Source organism: Netta rufina (genome assembly GCF_964035555.1).
Source record: "Netta rufina genome assembly, chromosome: 21".
Classification (NCBI taxonomy): domain Eukaryota; kingdom Metazoa; phylum Chordata; class Aves; order Anseriformes; family Anatidae; genus Netta; species Netta rufina.
The window spans coordinates 1,663,138-1,684,735 of NC_140145.1; positions in this window are offsets into that span (position 1 = coordinate 1,663,138).

Below are 21,598 nucleotides of genomic sequence, written 5' to 3' on the forward strand. Positions count from 1 at the left end.
GGGAACTGTTCATATGAAGGTCATCATTTTTCCCAGGTGTGTACAGAGCCCTTGAGACCCACCAGAAAAACACAGCACAAGTGTGACAATGAACCCTCAAGCGTCAAGATGCTTTGGTTGGTGTCTGCTTGAGGAAATGCCAGGAAAAGGGGAACTTAACATTTTCCTCTGGAATATCTGTCTCCCAAAGACAGACAGGAGAAGACAATGTGGTCTCATGGCCACAAGGAAAGTTGTTTTGAGATGAATGGTTCTGAATAAGGACAGAATAAAGTATCCTTCAATTTCTTCCTTGACAGGAGGAATAATTAAAAAAAAAAAAAAAAAAAAAAAAAAGGCACCAGACGGTTTCATTTGTACCTCCTGGTGGGAATTAGGCAGCATTATCAGACACAGCCACTCCTACCAGACTGGTTTACTGATGGAGAAATTACAGATGGGTCCCTGAAGCAGGGAGCTGTGTTTGGATCACACCCCAGGTGCCCATTTTGTGAATCATGGTAAGAGAGCAACTGTCTCCAGCCATCCCTCCCTTTAGTGCTCATTAAACCTCGACTCCATTTGCTGTTATTACTGCACCGGTTGGCTCAGGTCTTGTGCCGCCCCATAGCACACCTCCATGTCTGTGATAAATGTGGTACCCACACATCCTTTGGGCAGGACCCAGCTCCTCCCTGCCATCACTTTATTCTCCTTTTTGATGTTATATGAGCTCACATCTGCAGCCTCCTACCTTTAAGTCCTTTTCGGATCTCTGCTGCTTGTTCCTGGACGCTACTTACAAACTCCAAGTGCAGCTCTGGGCTTTCATTAGTGGCTCCAAGCCACTTGGAGTAGTATTCAAAATGACACTTCAGAGCCAAATGCTCAGCAACATTCGCTTGTAGAAATAGGATTTTGGGCAAAGTTTTCAGGCTGTCCTAAATCCCATTTCTGAAATGGCTGTGGAGCTTAGGACAGAGGTGGACTTGATCCACAAGAGTCTGGCCAGAGGCTGTTAAAGATGCTGAGCGCAGTGTAAGGCTCCTTCATGGGGGATATCTTGTAGCCCCTGAGCTCCGGACTGTATTTTAGGTGTCTAAACATCGTGTAAACCAGGTTTCCTGAAGCTCAGGCTTCATCGTGGTCCATGGAAATTGAAGTCCTGCATAAAATGAGATTTACGCTTACTAAACTACTTCTGAAAATGTCACTTAGTGTCTCTATTGCATCTTCATTTGTGTTTACCTGAGCCCTCCATGACAAATTTTCTTTGTTAACTCTCCTGGCTTCTTCAAATTCTGTTTCATTTTCATTTTAGGTGCTAATTATTTTCCTCATGCCATGAAGTGCTTCAGTGGGTGGAGCAGCCTGGCCACTCACTCTTCTTTTATCCTTCCATCCCATCAAATAGCTGTGCTCATTCAGGCTCATTACACTTTACATCCTGAGCTCTAATTGGCGGTGCGTCACCAAGCCCAAGCCTCCCTGGAGCCTCCTGTAGCTGGCTCCAGAAATCAGAGATGATTTCTCAAGCTCAACAAGAATTGCTGTGGTTCATAAGCAACTATTTCTTGTTTGTCTTGAGCTCCCTTTTTCTACCCCAGTCCCCTAAGGCTTTCCCAGCAGAGATGCTTCAGCCAGGTAGGGGTGTTGAGGCATTTTGGGGATGCTGGGCAGAGGCTGAGGAGCAATGGGGCACGGCTCCCACCAGCCTCCATGGTGATGCTGTGGGCTGAATGACAGCCCCAGCTGATAAGCCCTTGCCTTCTCCATTATCATTCCATCATTTTGATCTGGATTTTGACACTGTATCTCTCCCCAGTCCTAATATAATGGGAAAGGAAATTATACATATATGAAAAACCAATTCACTGACAAAAGTCAAAAGCAATTTGACTGAAGCCGGAGTTGTTATCCTGTCTCTTATCACTGAACTAGCAAGCAGGACTGTTAATTTTGACTTGATTTTGTCCGTTTAAATAATAGAAACATATGATGTCAGGTCTAATGCTCTATCAGCTCCTGTAATGCCATCAGTCATATGAGAAATATTATGACATAAATATTTTTTAAATGCTGAATAGCTTCTACCCTTTTGGAAAAGATCCTATCTTAAATGGAATGAGCTCCCACCAAAGCAAAAAAATGCAACAAAAGCTGGAGTGGCTCAGAGCAGAGCAGAAGCTGTGGTGCTCACCTGGCCCTGTGTGGCAGAGGGACCTGTGCCCTGCCCTGGGGGCACAGGAGTGATCATGCAGTTCTGCCAGGGCTTGGGAGTTTGGCATGTATGAAACACCTGTGCTCACAACTGCAGCTGTCTCCTGAGCAGCTTTTGGGGACACTTGGTACAGGGCTTTTTCACCATCACCCCTGCCTTCGGGATTTGCTCCCATGCTCTGTGCACTACATTTTTGTTGTTGGTGGTGGTTTTGGTTTTTTGCTTGTTTGTTTTTAACTGCTGAGCTCCTGGGTGATATGGGATAAGGCTTGCTCCTGCAACCCTTTCCCTTGGAAACTGGGGAAACTTGAGCCCTCCAACATGGATAGCATTGTGTGACAGCCGGGTACAGGTAGGGCAGAGCTGCCTTTCTGGCAAAGGAGTTTTTGTGGTCTGAAGCAAGAAGGGCTTGCACCATGAATATACCATGCTGCGATATGATATGGTGATATCAGTAACAGGTTAATGCAGAGTGCAACTATAAAAATAATAGCATAGTCACGACTAGGAGTGAGTACATATGGGAAACTGGAGCAGGACTACTGCCCAGAAATTTCCACTGTCAATTCAGTCTGGGAAATGCATTTCATGTAGACTGAGTGGCTGATGTGCAGTCAGCATTTCTGTAGGGCAGGACTGTGCTGATAGAAGGGCGGTCGCAGGTAACCCAGCAGAGGTGTGTGCTGCCCATTTTCCTTTGAATTCAAGGGTTTCTGTTATCTGAATAGCCCCTATAGTACTGGATTTACAGTTTTAGACACCATGGTCCAGCACTGTGCAAAGACAGGCTGCTTCTGAAACCACCAGGAGCTCTAAGGAGTAGTGGCGCTGGCAGCACGCTCCTTCTGCACCTGTTTTATATTATCAGTGGGCAAAATCCTGAGGCCTTTACTCACTCCCAGAACAACCAAGGAGGAAAAATGCTTCTGGGGGAGGAGGTGTTTGTGAGGATGTCTTGCAGACGTCTCCTCAAGTAATCCACTGGGGAGGGGGATCATAGCTGGACCCCTGCTCTCTGCATGTGGAAAAGACCAGGGGATTATTCTTAAGCGGGCTCTTAGCTTTGGGATTTCCTGCATGGAAAGATGTGCTCACGCACAGTGGATGCTCATGCATGTGCCTGCAAATCCAAACAGACAAAGCCCCAGGCCCTGAGCCACAGCCCCACTGATGCTCAGTGAGCCTCAGCCCATGCAGCAGGAAAAGGCCGGGGAGCAGCCCACGTACCCAAGGCCAACCCCTCGCCACCATGCAGTCCCCTCTGTCCTCATCACCTCTGTGCTCAAGGACCTGAGGCTTTGGTCCTTTTGACCCCTTCAAGTCCTTCTGGCAAAGTCACAGTCTGTGCAGGGGCCTGGTCAGCTCCTCTGCCCAGCGGCCTGGCCCAGGTCTCTTTCCTGAGGCCCTCTGCCCAGCTGACACGCTTGTCTGGCCAGGGCTGTCCCTGTGTGATCAGCCTCTTCTGACAGCTTCCTCTGCCCAAAGCATGAGTCAATGCATGCCTGCAGGGTTTTCTCTTGCAGAGCAAACCCTCTTACACCACCATCCCTGAGGATTTCCCAGGTGACTGCACCATGGCCTAAGAAAGTCAGTGTCAGAGCAGGGGGATCGTGTCACCTGCACTTTCCCTCCAGGTTCTTTAATTTCTTCCCATCCTATCACCCCATCAGCTAACATCTGAGACCAACAAGGGCCTTTTGGTCCCTTCCCCATCCCAAAAAGGATGTCTGGGGGGCTATGGGGGAGCGTGTCCTGGCTCTCCTTGTGCCTCTCCTTTGTCCTTGGCATGGGTGGGTGAGGGTTGGCCAGTGGAGGTTTTCTAGGATCTTGATGAGGAGGTAACCACATGAGGAAGACCACATGAACAGTTAATCTTTGCTCTCCAGGACCCAGCTGAATTGATATAATCCCAAACATGTTAATGGAAAGCACTGCATGAAGATATTAGTTGTTGTGGTGACCTACTCCTTCAATTATTTGATTCATTCCTATCTAGTACAAATACAGGATTAACCCCAAATGAGGGCTTAGGAGGGAGAATCTCTTTAATTTTAACCTAAATCACATTAAAAAAAAAATTGCTTTGGTGATTATGGGGTGATGATTTAGGAAAGGAAATAGGCAAGGCCCTATCAGTGGACAGGCTCAGGACAGCCCTGATGGTCACCCATGGATGCTTTGAGTAAAGTTGCTCTTCTCTCCCCTCCAAGACCCTTCAAAAACCCTCTTGCTCACAACTTTTCAGTGTAAAATTGTTTTAGATTTTGGCTTTGTTTTTTTTTGAGCAGGCACTCAGGAGGCCTCCTTTCCTGTTTCCCTTCCTGGAAAGACAACGTATGACCTAAGACAGAGGAATGTGGGTGCCACTTCTGCCTGCACAGAGGTACAAAATACGGGAGCATTGTCCCATCTCTGCCTCTGCCAGAGGAGGAGGGACCAGTCCTGCTCCATCCCTTGTCTTTCCCCTGCCACAGCCCATTCAGCCTCCTCAGGGATTTTCTTGGCTTGTAGGTCAGGTGTTTTACCTACCGGATTGAGGCTTTCTCTGCACACAGCAGAGGAAAAACGTGGGGTGAAAGAGAGGCTGGTGAAACCTCTTCCGAGCCTGGCTCACACATCACACACCCACTGCTCCAGCCGTCCCTGTGGCCAGCACCTTCCTGCCTGCACATCAGCAAGGAGAGCTGTCTGCACTTGTTTCTACCCTGGGATCCCAAAATGAGGCCAGATTTTGCATCGGTTGAGGTTGCTGAGCTAAAAGGATGACGCAGAGCCATTGCCATGGAGACAGAAAGCCAAGGTAAGAGCCACGCTGCTCCTGGCAGCATCCTGGGATCAGGGACCTCGCCCAGTGTCCTGCAGCATCCTCTGAAGGAAAGCAAGGAACAATGCCCCATGCAGATGTAAGCATACATCTTAGCATCACTGTCGGGACTGTTTGCTGGTATCTTGATTTTAAGCAAGTGCCTCAGATCCATACAGGATGTACATATTCTCAAGCACAGGTTGAAAGCTTCCCTCCTCCCTCCCCTGCACACTATCACGTGCCAGCTGCACGTATAAGAGCAAGCACAGTTTGCATCGTGTGCGGCTGGATGCAAGTTACACAATTTGGTAGCATTAAATCGTGCTTAGCATTTTAGGTAATAATAGCTACACTTCAAAGAGTTGCTTAATGACTCTTTTGCTGAGCCCTCTGAGTTGCTCAAACGAGAGTGGTGCAGGAGCTCATAAAAACCCAATTAGCAGCTGCGTGCATGCCGGAGCTCTTGAAATGCCAAGCGGGATTTTGCGGGGCAGAGAGCATGGTCACAGTGCCTGCAGTACCCAGTGTGCCAAAATCCATCCCAAATCATAATCAAGAACAAACATGGGGGCTAGAAAGTGCTTGAAAGACTCCCCAGTTGACAGAAAATGTTTTTCTTTTCCTGGGAAGAGGGCAGCCAAACTATTTCATCCTCTCAGGGAAATTTTTCATATAGCCAGGGTAGGACCCTGTGGCCAGTGTGGGATGCTGGGATGGGACACTGGCGAGGGATCCCATTTCTGAGCAGTTGCTGCACCTCCAGTGAATTGACCTGACACCTCCTCTTGCAGTGAGTTCTCAACTCCTTTTCTTGGCTCTTGGTGGGCTGCTGTGAAAATGCGCAAACAGCTACTTCCTATTGCTTTTCTTACTGGATGTGTGATTTGGCTTGAATGGGGATGGCAGCTGGGGACCTAAGGCTGTGTTTGATCATAGAATCATTAAGATTGGAAAAGACCTTCAAAATCATCTAGTCCAACCATCACCCTACTACCAATGTCACCCACTAAACCATATCCCTAAGCACCAGGTCCAACCTTTCCTTGAACACCCCCAGGTACAGTGACTCCACCACCTTTCTGGGCAACCAGTTCCAATGTCTGACTGCTCTTTCTGAGAAGAAATGTCTCCTAATTTCCAACCTAAACCTCCCCTAGTGCAACTTGAGGCCATTCCCTCTAGTCCTATCTCTAGTTATCTGCGTGAAGAGGCCAACCCCCAGGTCCCCGCACCTTCCTTTCAGGTAGTTGCAGAGAGCCATAAGATCTCCCCTGAGCATCCTTTTCTCCAGACTAAACAACCCCAGTTCCCTCAGTCACTCTTCACAGGATTTGTGTTCCAGATGTCCATAGTGCAGAAGGTTCATGTTGTCCATGCCAGGGCTGGGGCTATATGGCAGCCCCAGGATGACCAAGCAGGACTGGTGGCCCCATGATGGAGTCCCAGGAGCTGGGCGCAAACCTCCCCAGAGATGGGTTTGCCCATGCTGGATGGTGAAAAAGCTCATGGTAAAGTGACACAAATGGAGAGGTGGCTGTTGGCATCTTGCTATAACAAAGCCAGCATCTTGGCTTGTTTTGTTGTGTTGGTTCAGGTTGCTCTTTGTCCTTGTGAAAGAGCAAAGGACAATAAAGTGGCCACAACAATAAGGAATGTGCACTGGAAATAAGAATGAAAGAGTGGGCTCTTTGTAGAGGCGCTCTTTGGCTTTCTACTGCTTTAGGCAATGCCTGGCTTCGACCGATAAAGGGATGGTGACCACGTTGTAACCACAGCACAGGCTGGCAGATTGGAATTGCAGTAATGAATGAGCCCTGCAACTCCAAACAGTCCTGCAGGTGTTTTGCTGAAAGATCCTGCAAAGGAGCAGAGCAGATTGCATGGGCTAGGCTTTTATTTGAATGATTTCCTGATTCAAGGCAACTTAAATTTTTCTAACCGTCTCTAAGTCAGTTAAAGGGAAAACAACAACAACAACAAACAGAGAAATAATTATGTGAACAGAAGAATTAACAGGATATACTTTCCTGTGGTTTTGTCCCCTTAAACTCTTTTGAGTTAAATTTGACTCTTCATCTTAGGGACATGATTTTGGTCTTTCTCTTTCATCCATCCAGTTGTCATGAAACCTGCTGGAAGAGCAGGCATTTGAGATTGTTGCTTCAGTATGAAATTAAGTTTGAGTTGGCCAATATATGCAAAAAAAAATTTTAGTGAAGAACTGGTGGATTGATGGACTGTTAAATGAATGTGTGGGCTGCCTCCATGACCTTAGCTTTTCCTTAGACTAAATATATTAAATGAAAAGCAGTCCTTAAAACTGTCAGTAAATGCTTTCCTATTTTTAATAAGTTTTGAATATTTAAACCAGCCCATCAATAAGGTTTCTTCTGAGTGCACAGTTAGTTAGAGGCAGATTTATGTCACAAAGCAAGATGATCTAGGTCTCCTTCACGTTCATCTTTTAAAACCTGTGTCAGTAGAAGTAGGGATTCCCATCATTTGCCTGTGTGCAGCTCTTGCCTGGGTTCTGGGAAGCCCGTGCACAAAATATCGACCCACTAGCTGTGGAAACAAAACAGCAAAACACAAAACCTCTTTTAGTTTCTAATTCTGAACAGCCATTAGTTGGAGCCCAGTTACTGTTATTTTATGTGTCCTCATCATATCTCCTTGTGCTAGGGCTAGTAATGCCTGGTGTCCCACTGTCTTGCAAGCCCAAGAAAAGTTTTTTGCAGGACTTGCACCTTTCAAAGGGCTCTCCTGCCTGACATGTACCAGGCTGCATCTACTTTGGCTGAGCATGACTATGCCTAATTCACCTAAATTGCTCCCAGGAATGCAGAAGCAACTGGGACAGACAGACACATGCACATCCATGTGACATGAATGTAGTTTCATTTGCAAATCTGGGTGAAAACCATAATTTGAAATTAAATTAAAAATGCTTTATGCCGGGAGATGAATGAGAACTTCCTCTGTGGCCTGAGCCACATTTGTGACTTCGCCACATAACAGAGGGATTTGGAAAGTCACAAAATGGAGATACTGGGGGCAGATATAGAAGAGTAGATTAAGAATCAGATCCTCCATGTATAGCTAGTTTGTTTGTTTGTTTGTTTCCAAATTCCTTTGAAGTCCTAAGTAATCCCCTGTGATATTTGGAGAAAGCAAACAAGGTTTTCAAAGCTTTTCCTTTGAATTTAGGAGAGTAAAACTCTTCCTCTATGTTTCTGACATGTTTTATTTTCTTTGCTTTTTTCTCTTTACTGAAGGGCTCTAATTAGTCTGATTAATTGAAAATGCATATGCCTATTTTATTGGCCTAAAACAATATTGCACTTTCAGAGTCCCTTGTCTGCCCAGAACAGATACACTGAATCCTGCTTCCATGTCAGCAAAAAGAGAATTATTGTCTCGGATTATAAATTAATTAAATCAGATTTGGAGTCTCCAGACAGCATTGCTGCCCTGTAGCAATATGTTAAATCAATGAAACTCTCTGGCCCATACTGGAAACTTTGAGTGGGAGAAGGAGCAATGGGTCTTCCAGCCTTGAGACCTATGCAAGTGAGCAGATGGTTTGCCCTCCAGAAAATATGACACAGAGAGACAGGATGCAAGCCGGTGCATGAAAATCATGCAGTAATGACAAAAGTTGACACCACTTGGCTTGAGAATGGAAGAAGCTGCCCACCTGTGTGCTTGGCCAGCCCTGGCTTTCCAGGCAGCCCCACCATTTGTGTCAGAGAAGATGTTTTTTTGGACAAGATCCTGCACAGCTCTGCATCTGGCTGATGGGTTTCCTGCAACCCCACTGCATGGATTGCATGTCATCCCCCTGCCCCCGTGCCCAGCACACCCTGCAAAACTGCAGTCAGACACAAGCATGTAGGGAAGGATGGCTGAGCTTCTCCTGGCTGGAGTAGGGCAGGGAGGTGCCCCATACAAGGCAAGCGCTCCATGCTCGATGCAGTCTGCTTGCTCTCGGCTAATTACATGGAGCCAGGGTGGGTCTGATCCAACTTGGAAGCTCTTCTCACCTGAAAAGCCTTTGCTGTGGTGTTTTTTACATGTTGCTATAATACCCAGCTCTGTCTTTTCATCTTATCCTCAGAAACCCGCTGTTTTCCCCAGCGTCACAAGAAGCTCTCTGCTAACATCCTTGTAGTTAATAAAATCAAAGAGATGCCACTTCCATTAAGAAAGCAGCAACACACCAGAAGGAAAATGAGCTGCCAACTGCAGCCTTGCTCGGCAATGTCCTTCTCCTTGCTCTGCCTGTGAAACCCCAAGCACCCCAACAGACACCAAGACCTGCCAAGTCAATGGGAAAACTTGATGGAGCCCAATGCGTCTTTTGCCCAATGCATCTCCCTTTTTAAAATGGTAATGTGATGGCTGTCTGTCCTGATAAGGCAGAGACATGTCAAAATGTCACTTCTGAGATACCAAAGCAGAGCAGTGTCCATGTGTTAGCCGGGCTGGAGTTCAGCTCAGGATGTGTGAATGGGCCACATTTGCCCTCTGTTGACACAATGTCCTGATGCTTTGTGGGCGCTGTGACACTGCTGGAGGGTGAAAAATAGGGGGCTGAGCACATCTGTGAGAAATGGCAACTTTGGGTTTCGTCAGCTGGGTCTAACGCTGTTGGTACCCTGGTAATGCAAATATTTGCAAACACTGATTTCTGCCTCGGACAAAATAGCTCCCTAGCTGCAAGCTTTCCAGGGGACTTGGTGCCCTGAAAAGACAAAACCGAATGAGGCCACGTGCAAGATTTAGGTTGCTGGAGAAAAGAAGCTTTGGACAAACCTTCCATGGATCAAACTTCACACCTAACACTGTCCGAAGAATGCAATGATAAAATCATGGTAAACGAGGACTCTCTTCAATGTCACTGTCACTAAAAGTGGCTCTACAGGCAGTTTCTGGATCCTCCATCTGCACTGCAGCAGGAGACCTCCTGTGCCATGGCTGTGGCTCAGCCCATTACAAAGAAAATAGAAGAGATGTAAAATTCAGATGCAAACATCAAAAAAATCTCAGAATTCAGGGTCACATCGTGCTGAGGTTTATTTGCCCCTCACTACAGCCTGCATCTTGTGAGGAGCTCCTGAAAGCAGTGCTTGCTGCACAGCTTGGCAAAGTCAGCCACAAGCACTGTGCCCCGCAGCAATGACCAAACTGGAAATCAGATAGCAGGCAGCATCCCACTTAAACATGGCACACGTGGTCCATACTTCAGGCTACTTTCCAGTATCTCCAGAAAGAGATCTTTTAATTGAAAGCCTTAATGTTTCTCGTTATATTTAAAATTAGAGCGGAACGGCAATAAAATTGGTCATGGAATAGAGACAAGTTTTAAGAGAGAGAATGAAATGTATTTTTCATTTTTACATTGGAGCCCCCCCCCTCAGAAACCCATGCACATATAATACGTCAGTGCAAGGATTAATAATTAAAGGAACAACAACCGCATGTCTCTGCGATGCACATGAGAAAGCAACAATTCAGGCTGGAGGCTGCACTCTCTGGGGACATGCTGTTTTTGCTGGCATTTCACCTCCGCGTGGTGCTCCTCCTTTATATAGAGAAGTGCTTTCCTGCATCCTCTACCAAGGAACATATTGCCTAGTAATTTGCAGCTGATGGTTCACCTCAGCATTAACCTGGGAAATTGTATCCATGCTTGCCATCAGGTTGATTTTGGAAGTGTTCACAAAGATCATAAGTGATTTGGATAGATGTGCTTTGGGGTGAAACCCTCCTGCCACTAGCAGGAACCCACTCAGTCTGGTGGTGCTGCTCCAGCTAACCAGACAGCCCGAGGGTGGTGCAACTCAGAGCTGCGGCTACCCAAGACTTGTGGAAAAGCAGGCTCCAAAACTGCTTTCTCTTGCCTCCCTAGAGCCAGATGGATGTCAACAGGCTACTGCGACGAGACGGAGCCTCTCCGTTCCTCAGTGTGGCCCTGGGCCAAGCAGACGCCGGAGCGCACCACTCTGCAGAGCTGTCCTGCAGCGCCATCCAGCACGCGCCCTCACCATGTTCAGGAGCACCTCACCGGGTGCTGAAGGCTCAGCCCCCAGGGCGCTGGTGTGCTTTGAAGCTCGAGTCCATCTCTGACTTGAATGCAGTTTCACTGACCAGGCCCCAACCATGATTCTTCTCCTTCCACATCTTTCCTTCCTCCATGTTGGTAGTCTCCTTTTTCATTAAAAAAAAAAAAGAAAAAAAAAAAACAAAACAACAAAAAAAACTGCTAATTATCTCAGCAGCTTGGAACTGGGTTGCAGCATGGAATTAAAACCAGCTTTTCATTTTGGCATCCACAACCTTGTGTAATTAATAAGAAAAGAGAAAGCCAGAACATGCAGGTCAGCCCTTAGTGTGAGGAGGAGATTGATTGGACACAGCCAGCACCAGCCATGATGCTCTGAAACTGGCCTCGGTGACGGTGGGTTGCATTTTGGGGCCAAACCAGGAAAAAAGAGGAGGAGATAAGGTTCTTTCTTTCCTGGTTGTTCCTCTTTGGTTTTTCTCATTTGAGCTTAAAGTCTGGACCAAGTCGAGCTCAATGCAAACCACTCAGTCTTCTGCACCTCTTTGCTGGGGAAGGAATGGGAAAGCAATCTGTCAAGGCGTGACCACATGTTTTCACTGTGTGCCATGCTGAGAAAATCAGGATGCTCCAAGAGAGTCGACTGTTGGAGACGGATGCTTCGATGAAGATCTGGAAGACCCCTGAAGGAACCCAATGGCTAGGAAGTTGAAGGTGGGATCAGCACCACTTGCGCTCCTGATGGTGGCAGATCCTCTTCTGGCCACCTTGGCACAAACAAGTGGTCACCACGTCCAAATGGGAATGCTCCCGATGGCCATGCTATGCTGGGGTGACGCAGCCCTTCCCTGTGGCCACCCAGCGTGGGAGGGCAGAGCCTTTGGGCACCAACACTGGCATCCAGGAGAGGTGGTAGCACTAGGACAGAGGGGACAAGACCCTCCTCCCACCTTGCCAGAGCTGCCAGGAGCTTGTAGAAAGCAAACTTTCCTCCCTCCGTCTCGCCATGCTGCCAATAGCATCTCTGCTCGCGAGCGGCCGTGCCTGTTCTCCAAAGCATTGATTTACAATTTGTTGCTGCTGTCACCGAGGAACTCCCGCCGCTGCTTACTACGGGCTTGCTGGATTGCCAGGATGGTCCCGATGGGAGCCGAATTGCTGCTGGAGCTGGCAGGCCGGAGCAGGAGAGCATCGCTCCTGGGGAGCAACAACACCAAATTGGGGTTCTAGCCCTTTAAATCCGATCCGGTACTGGAAAAAAAAAGAGCGAGCAGGCAAGCAGGAGAGAGCCTTCAGACTCTTTTAATTAACGCTTGTACTCTATTCTGTCTTCCCAAGTAGCGGTAGACACTCTCGCTTCTTCTGGACGACCTCGGGGCTCGCCAGCACCACGGCATGGCTGGGGGCAGCCGCTCACCTGGGACCGGCGGCAGCAGGTACGCGCTGGGGGCCGGGGCTGCTGGCACGGCTTCTACCCCTCTCTCGCTCCCCCCGTTCTCCCTCTCTTTCCATTTTTCTGGAGAGAAGTCCAACGGCTTGCTGGCCGGCCGCCCGGTGTGGGCAGGGTTGCGCGGTGCCCTCCCGCAGCGCACCTGGGGACACGGGGCTCTGCCTCCTCCCCTCCGTTCCCCTTGCTTCCTTTGAAATAACTGCGTGCATGCCCTAGGCGCTTTTATTCCTTCCTCTTTAAATCAAAGAGCTGCCACTCGGTGGAAGATAAGTTGGGTTACCTATCGCACAAATCACCGGAGAAGTTGCTCCCTGGCACTCTCCTCCAGTTGCCCCCGTGGCCACTGGCTCCTCTCCCCGCTGCCTTCCCTTGCACCAGGTGAAGAGAGTTTCACCACGTCCTTCCATGCGCACTGCACTATCAATGCAGAGCGTTTCTGAGGAAGCTGGATCCTAGGGTTTAGGGGCAATGGTGTTGTATTTGTTCTGGAGTTTCTACTCAGCGGCATAACCCACAGCAGCTTTCTCTGGGCTTATAAATTGCCCTTCGGTGGGAACATCGTGCACGGAGAACATTTAACTGCTAACTAGCACATTTGCCAATTGATTTTTCTCTCCCCCTCTGCGCCTAACTGAGTGATCTCTTCATTTATATTTCTACACACCAGAGCTTTTTCTTCAAATTATGTATTGCAGCTCCTTCCTCACCACCTCTGCAAGTGTCTCTGTGCATGTTTGGGATCCCCTGAGCTTAATGAGAGATGGCTTTTCTCCTTGCAGATGGATCCCAGGTGAGCAAGGGTCCCAAGGAGCCCTCTTCCCCGCAAGGGGCTCTGCCAGGAAAACATTTGTCCTGGTGCTTAGCTGAGGTTAATAACACTTTTGACAAATAGCAGACCTCCTCGAGGCTTGAATTAGGGTTGAAAAAGCAGCCACTAATCTCCTTGAGAAGTGCTAGATTGTGGCCACCGCTCCCCGTAAATCAGGGGACAAGCAGTTTATGTATGGCATGTTGACATGTTAGCACAGCAAAAAAAAAACTTTCATTAATCCACCAGCAAAAACTCCAGCTAGCTGTCATTTTGGAGGGCAGTGAGCTTGTTGAGGAGATGTTGTGAAGTCAGAATATCTTAAAGCACCTGGGAATTCTGGGGCTGTACTGCAGGGACAGAGAACCGGGCTTCTTGTCTGCAACAATAACTGCTGTAAGTGAAAGAGGGATGGGACAGGGAAACTTCCAAGTGAGCAAGGGAAACAGAGCTGTATGTCAGTATGTGAGCAGCTGAGCAAGTGCACCTGGAGGTATCAGGTGTTTTGTGGGCAGCAATATGTTTCAACTTGAGCAGTCGAAGAAATAAACTCAGAGAGGAAGAGATGCTGCTGGCAAGCAAAAACAAAGATGCTGGGGCAGAGAGAAATCTGTAGCACGGGCTCCCTGGTTAATTCATAGGGGTGCAGGACTGTAAATAAATTCTGTGTGCCCCAGGGATATGCATTTATTGGTTTTCCTGGTCTGTGTTCATTTTGTCAGTGGCTCTCATATTGTTGTTGTGATGCATACTGGTGGTGGTTTGTTTGTGACTTTGGGTGACATGATGAGGGAGCATGGCCCTTGCGACCGAGATGCAGGATAATAGCTGCCTTGTTTCCAGCTTGCAGAAGGAGAGCGAGTGACCTGGCAAGGAAACCTGAAAGTGCCTTTAGTTCATGGCTACAAAACCTGGTTTGGGGATCTGAGCAGGGCTGCAGTTGAACTTGGACAAGAAATGGTTTTCAAAATCCACTAGCTGTCGTTGATGGCTGTGGGTGGGCAAAGGAGATGCAACAGTGGAGGGGACCCCTTGGTTCAGAGCCCCCCCACACTGCAAGGGGCAGCAGCCAGTGATGGGGAGATGCTCTCCACCATGTGGCATCTCATGCACCCCCAAAAAGTGCCCCGGTAAGCCCTGTGCCACTGGGAGGGCAAGCAGTGGTGGTGGGATGAAAACGCCACCCACAAATACAAGCAGGCAGAAATGAATAGAGCAAAACGTACATCTTGGTTCAGCAAAGTGACTCAAGCCTCGCAAGCATGCAGAGGGTGGGGAGTAATTATTTATAGTGCCATCAGCAGAAATAATAGAATGAAATGAAGGACTGAAAAGTTTTGCTGACTATCAGGGAACACATCCTGGCATGGGCTGACGTTTCCCAGGCCCAGACCTTTGCATCTCTTGAGCTACTGAGCTTGCAGCCTGGAGCCCGGTGCTGGTGGTGGCCGGTGCCAGCAAACCTTTGCCAGGGTGGGACCCCACCAAAGACAGATGGGGAGCATGGAGGAGCTGAGCTGAACCTGTGTGGAGGATGGGATTTAAAAGCAAGATATGGCTTCCACCCAGGGTCACCTCTGACATCTCAGCTGGGATTTTTCTCCTTGTTGATATTTGGACAAGAGCACAGTGAGTGGTGCTCTGCAGCAGGGGAGGGCTGGGTTTGGGTTCCCATGCTAATTCCATGAACGCTGAGATTAAAACACAGGGAAAGAAAGCCATTTTCGAGATCAGCAGTTAGCGTAATCCAGTGCATTGTCCTCTGTAATTAAACTCTGTGTTTTGCGTTTCAATAATGCTCTTGAACCATCATGACAAAAGGAATTAGAGGGATTGGCAGACAGACCCAGGCAGAGAATTGCTCACCTGGCATCACTCAAATTAAAGGTGACCTGCATAAGATTTTATTTTCCAAATTGAGAAAATTGAGTTTGGGCTCTTCTTTGTGGCTTTGTGGTGATGAATAGGCCTCTTTTTATTTTTTTTTTTCTTTTCTTTCTTTTCTTTGGTTACAAATGATGAGTAGCATCAAGCTTGTCTCCCCCTCTTTGGGTAGATGTGTTGGAGGGCTGCTGTGGGTGGAAACTTGAACCCCATCAGGCAGCCAGCCCCCAGTATATTTGGTATTTGGTCTCCAACATCCTGCAAAAATTAACCAGGCAATAAGTTTTCTGTAAGCTCGTTCCTCCATCTGTGCTTCCCCCAGGCTACCTGATAACACAAGAGACCAGTCTACGAGTGGGCACAAAGATCAGAGCTTCACAGAAGTCCCAAAGGGCAATTTGCTCTGTCTTGTCCTGCTTGTCAATCTCCTATCCAAGATTTTCCTTCTACACACAAGACCTGAATTTCTGAAGAAAGAGAAGGAAAGTAATTCTTTTTTATTGTAGGTAATAACCTCTCCCACTCTGTCTAGTCCGTACACTGGAAAAAGCAGAAACACAAAAGGCACAGCTCTCATTTTTGCTTTTTCTTTGCCAGCCACCTTTAAACAAAAGAAAAATAGCAGGGTATCTAGAGCAGGAAGGGACCAAAATGGATCTGACTGAGATAAAACCTAAATTTGCTCTTTCTAGCTGCTAGACTCTAATACATTCTTCTATTCAGAACAAGGGACATATGTCAACCCTATTCTACATCTCTGGCAGGATATTACAGTTTGAATTAGTATGATAAATTAAAAATAGTCGTAAAATTCTACAAAGGTCTTAAATCGTAAAAATGTATTGCATGAATGAAATTGCATAGTTATTAAGCGACGTGTTTGAGATATAAACATTAGCGTGGCACCGGTCTAGAAGAAAGAGAGCAGTGAGGGCCAGGGACACGGGGTAATCCAGATGTGGGGTTATCTTTGCTAATCATCTGTGTGGTTTAGCTGGATTCAGGTGGCCTTTGAGGGTAGGCTAATCCACCATCTGCTGCTGTATTTCTTCTTTGATTTTTATCCCTTTTTTTTTTTTTTTTTTTTTCTTGGGGATTCTGATACGGTTTTCCCCTTTGAACATAAGCTACTTTTAGTGTATTAGCTAAAACCTACATTTTAATGGAAAGAGGTAAGAGACTGCACAGACAATGTAAAACGTGTTTTCCACGACCACCCAGAGACTGCCAAAAATCAATCATCTACTAGAGGCTGATCTTTAAATAAAGTTAAGCTAATTGTATCAGAAGCCCTGGGGGTCCTTGAAAGCAGGTTTTCAAGAGAGTCACGTATAGATGATGCCCAGTTTGATATAGGTTTCACGCTTCAAATCCTTTTGTGCTGGGACCTGGTTTGCTCAGGAACTGAATTACTCTGAATCTGGCTCTTACCAAAGCATTGACTCCAGACTGAGAGCTGCCCAAGTGTTTGGGAGCCGGACTCACTGTTTCAAAGTGGATTAATTGATTCTTAGGAGTTTCACATGCTTTACTGGAAGCTGGCAGGACGTCCCTAGGTGGTTTTGCAGAAGTTTCTCTTGGAGGGCTGTATTGCAAGAGTAAGGACAGGAATGGTCTGGCACACACAGAACGGTAAATGAAACAAGAATGTATTTTAAATGTACTTTTCTTTTTGCTCCATCATAAATACACTTTGGTGAAACAATCTATGAAGCTGGGAGAGGATTAACTTGAGAAGAGTAAAGGTCTTCCAGGGTTTAAGAAGGAGAAAGTTCCTATGCTACAGGACAGGCATCCTTGGGCAGGTGACACAAGTCTGACTGCCCAAGGGATGCCCACTGTTCCTATGATGTCCACCACTACTGACACCAGGTAATGACTCCAGAGTTGCAGCCATGCCCAGGAAGAGAAATCACGAGTGTGTTGGCTTGGGGGGGGATCGGCTGGTGGCTCCTGGAAAGGGCAGAAGTTCAGGTTGATGGTGGAGATGAAGCTGTTATGTGTTACAACAAGTGAATTAAAACCCCTAAATGGATTATAAGGCACGCATTGTGGCATTGCCTAAAAGCCTCTGTTAGCACCCCTTGGTAATGCACACTAGTCCGTGCAGTGCCGATGGGCAGAACGTTGTGCAGCCGCAGGACATGTGCTCCTCCTGCGGCACGATGCCCCAGGACATGGTGGGGCACCCCGGTGTCAGGAACAGCCAGGAGTTTGCTGCTCCCATCCCATGGAGACCAGTCCTAAGGCTGTCTGCTTTCTGAGTCTCTGATGACCATACAGAGTGGGAAGAAGATTGAAATGTTACAGAGAAGCCTCACCCTTGACAAGCAAGTTGAAAGAGTAGGTTGATTCTTTTCTGCATCAGATTGGACCACAGACTGAAAGTGCTATTTTGTCCTGTGACCTGCTGATTGAGGAAACAAAATGATGTGGTGCTGTCATCAAGAAGTCTGATAAATATTTTATTCCCTCCTGAAATGTCGTTTATGAGAGATGCTGGCTTTCTCTGGGGTACAAGAAGAAGATGGATCTATGGAAAATACTGTCACTGCTCTTTATGACCTAGATGAACTGTGTAACTTCAACAAGGGGTTTCATGAAATGATACGGACTTAAATCATTTCTGGCACAAAAACCAAGAAGGACTCTACCTCAGGTCTCATTTAATGCCCGAGAAAACAATTACAGGCCTAGACAGGCTAAGAGCAACCAGAAGCTCAAGGAAGAAAGGAAGAGGTCCTGCTAACCCCCCAGTAACACTGACCCTACTTCTGCCCCATGCCAGCTCCTAGAAACCCATCAGATGATGTTCTGGGCCTGAGATGGACCTCCCAAACTGTGTGAAGGTAACGCAGGGTCAGCTGCAGCTTGGCAAAAACCACTGGTGCAGGCAAGCCTTGGCAATCATATAATGAGTGTTCTGATGAGAAAGTCCCAGGCAGAATGGCACAGCTGCAGCGTGTCCGTGCATATCCATGACCAAGATGGCACAGAAGTGCCTGGGACCCTGCAGGCAGATGTGGGTCTGCAGACCTTGGTCCCCACATGTGTCAGCCTGTTGTCATGTTGGCATAGGCCCATAGCCTTCTCCAAGCACTGGTAATTTTCTGGCTTTTCCTGTCGATGACACAGCGAATGCTTGGACTTCTGAAGTCACTTTTGATTTCTTCTGATTGGTGGTTTGGCTTTTTAGTAGAGGGAAAAAAAGACAAGTGTTTTTGAAGACAAGTCTGTGGAAGTCCCTGAAAACAAACAAACAAAAACGTATTTTTTTGTTATAATGTGCTTAAGTCAGATTAATCATAGAGGATATTAAAGAACAGACTAGCTGAATTTCATAGAGTGAATTATGAAAAGAACCTGCTCTGTGCAAAGCATAGGGTCACATTTGATGACTCACTAGGCTTTTTCTTGACTATTAGTTGAATGCTTTATGTCCAAAATGTGATCCACATAAAATTGGTGCAGTCTGATGGAGAACGTCTTCTAGCTCTCAGTGTCCAGCAGCTACAGGAGGAAACATTCCCTTCTATGTCAGCAGAAAAAAGCCACGTAGTCTCTGTCTCTCTCTTGACATAGCTGCTATACATCGTGAGAACAAATTCCCATTTTACCTAATATCCTGGTATATCCTGCAGGTGCAGCATATACCTTCTCTTACAACTTTCCACCTTCTGTTGGATACTCATGAACACTTCCTGAGCTGGAAGCTATGTCTATTGCATTTTCAGTGAATTATTTAATTCCCCCTTGAGCCTATTTCTGCTTTTGACCACCATGAAGTCTTCCAGCAAAAATTCTACAACATAATCATACATTCTTTGCAAAAATACTTCCTTTCACTTCTTTAAAATCTGCTTTTGGTAATTTCATTGGATACTTCCTAGGTCTGGTGCTGTGAGAAGCAGTATGTATTTGTTCTCTATTGACCTTCCCCATGATGTTGAGGATCTGATAAAATTCTGATTTGATAAGTGTCTCCTACATCCTTTTCAACCACTTCTTTGCCAGATTGAAGGGTCCTAATGTGTTAGTCTATTTTTGTACAGAAGCTGTTCTCTGGCTTTGTTCAACGTCAGTTCCTTCCTCTGACCCTTTCTCGCTCCGTTATTTCCTTTCTGGGATGCACTGAGCAGAAATGTGTACATCACGAAAGCGCACAATGGATTCAGGCAGCAGCATAGTTTCAATTTTGTTCTCTATTTCTTTCCCAGCAACCACTTGCATTATATTTAATCATGGTTATGTGAACTTTGAGTTTATGTTTTCAAGGAATTAACTGTATTCTTCCCAGTAACTCATTCCTGAATGGTAATCACTAGTTCAGGGCTTACCATATTGTAGGTAGACTACAGGCTATTTTTCTCAATGTGCATTATTTTGTGCTGTTTGGCACTGAAATTCAGCTCTTATCTTATTTGTGAGACATTGCGTTTTGTGATTTTATTTATTTATGTATTTAACTGCTGCAACCAGTTCTGGTTTGATTATCCTGATTAATTTTGTACCACTAATAAATTTTGTCATCTCACTCGTCACACACTCACAGTCCCCAGATCATTTCTTAATAAATGAGTAGATCTATTGGACAGGCCTCTCTGGGACTGCCATAGGATGCTTCTTTCATTATGAAAACAGATTATTTATCTCTGTTTCTTGCCTTCATTTCCCACCTCCTTCATAATGAAAAACAATGCAAACAATTCATTTAACCTTTCTGCTATGACCTGTCTCTCTTGAGTATGCTTTTTATGCAGTGATCATCTATCAGCCACACCACCTCTCTGGCAAAACTCCTTCCCCTAATGTTTCTGAAGAGGTTTTATTGTTACCTTTTATGTCTCTAGCAAGTTGTTGCTCAAAACCCTTTTTGGCCTGCCATATCATTCTTTTCCACGCAATTTGTCACGTTCAGGAATCTATTTCCTCTCTTGAGCATGACTTGAGCTTTTCAAGAAATGCCTTTTAACTCCTACTCCACTGTGTAGCTGCACAAACTTTTTTAACTCTGCTTTGTTTGTCAGTGTATGTTTATTCCAGGCTTGCAATATGGAGTTTTAAAACTGTTATTTTACACTTCTAACTGCTCCTTGCAATTTCTTCTCAAGCAGCTTCATCATTTTTGATGTACTTGTCATTTTTAAGGTCATATGAGCAACACTTACATCTTGAAGTAGGTCCTGGGCATTTTAGAATCAGACTGAGAGCTGCTTTACTGTGTCTGGACTTGGTGATTTTAGCTCTGCCAGTCAGTTATTTATGATAGTCAAATATTATTTTAGATGTCATGCCTCAAGTGAGATATAGAGGTAGCCTATGCTGCATGTCTTCGCATTGCAGAGCTGCGCCAGTCAGCATCATTCCAACAAAATCCAAGTGACAGCTGCATCCATATCCCCACCCAAATGGGGATCCCCATTCTTTGACTTCTGACTGTCGCAAAAATGTTGAAGGCTCTGAACACTGCTCTACACTTCTCCTGACTTTGTATGGTACTGATAAATCAACAACAGAAGTAGCTGGTTTCCCCTTCCCAAAACCAGCTGGCAGCAATTCCAGCTGCCAGTTGGAGATTGCTTATAGTGCCTCCTTAGCCACCAGTCTGCAGAAGATGGAGCCATGAGGCAGAACTTGGAGTTCAGCCCTTTGCACCATTTGTGTATACCACTTTGACCCAAGGCAAGCTCTATTATTTTCCTTTGTTTCTAAGCCACATCTCCATAAAGCAACAGAACTATTCAGTGGTAGAATGCACCATATTGAATGAAGTTATATTATTAACATCAACTTTTCTACGGACAATTAAAAAACCCTTTCATTTTGAAAACACTGCTACACTGCTGTGTCAGTGGTCATATTAGAGGCAACAGGACTATTCAAGCAGGCCTAAATTAAGTAATAATTGAAATGTTTGAAAGAAAATGAGTATGGTTGTCAGGGTCAGACTTAAATATGTTTTGCTAACATCTTGCAGAAAAAAAAAGATAAAAATTACAGTGCTGTGTGAGAGATGACTGGGTTCTATTTCAAAGTAAATAAGTAGAGCAGGGAATAGAGAGGGAGAACACACAAGAGCACAGTGAATAATATGTATAACCAAATGAAAGATTTTGCACAGTGGTACAGTATGAGGTACAACTTCAGAATATAAAAACAGAAAATATCTAGTTCACACACACACACACACACACACACACAAAAATCCACCCACAAGAATGTTTAACAGAACATTCAACTACAATATACAACCCATCATTTTAGAACATATTTTTAACATATGCAATTGGGGAAATGAAGCACCTTTTGATAAATAACATCTTAAAGTGCTGCTGCACAATAACATAAATATTGAAAAAGTTGTTTTGAAGAACTTAGCTAGAGTA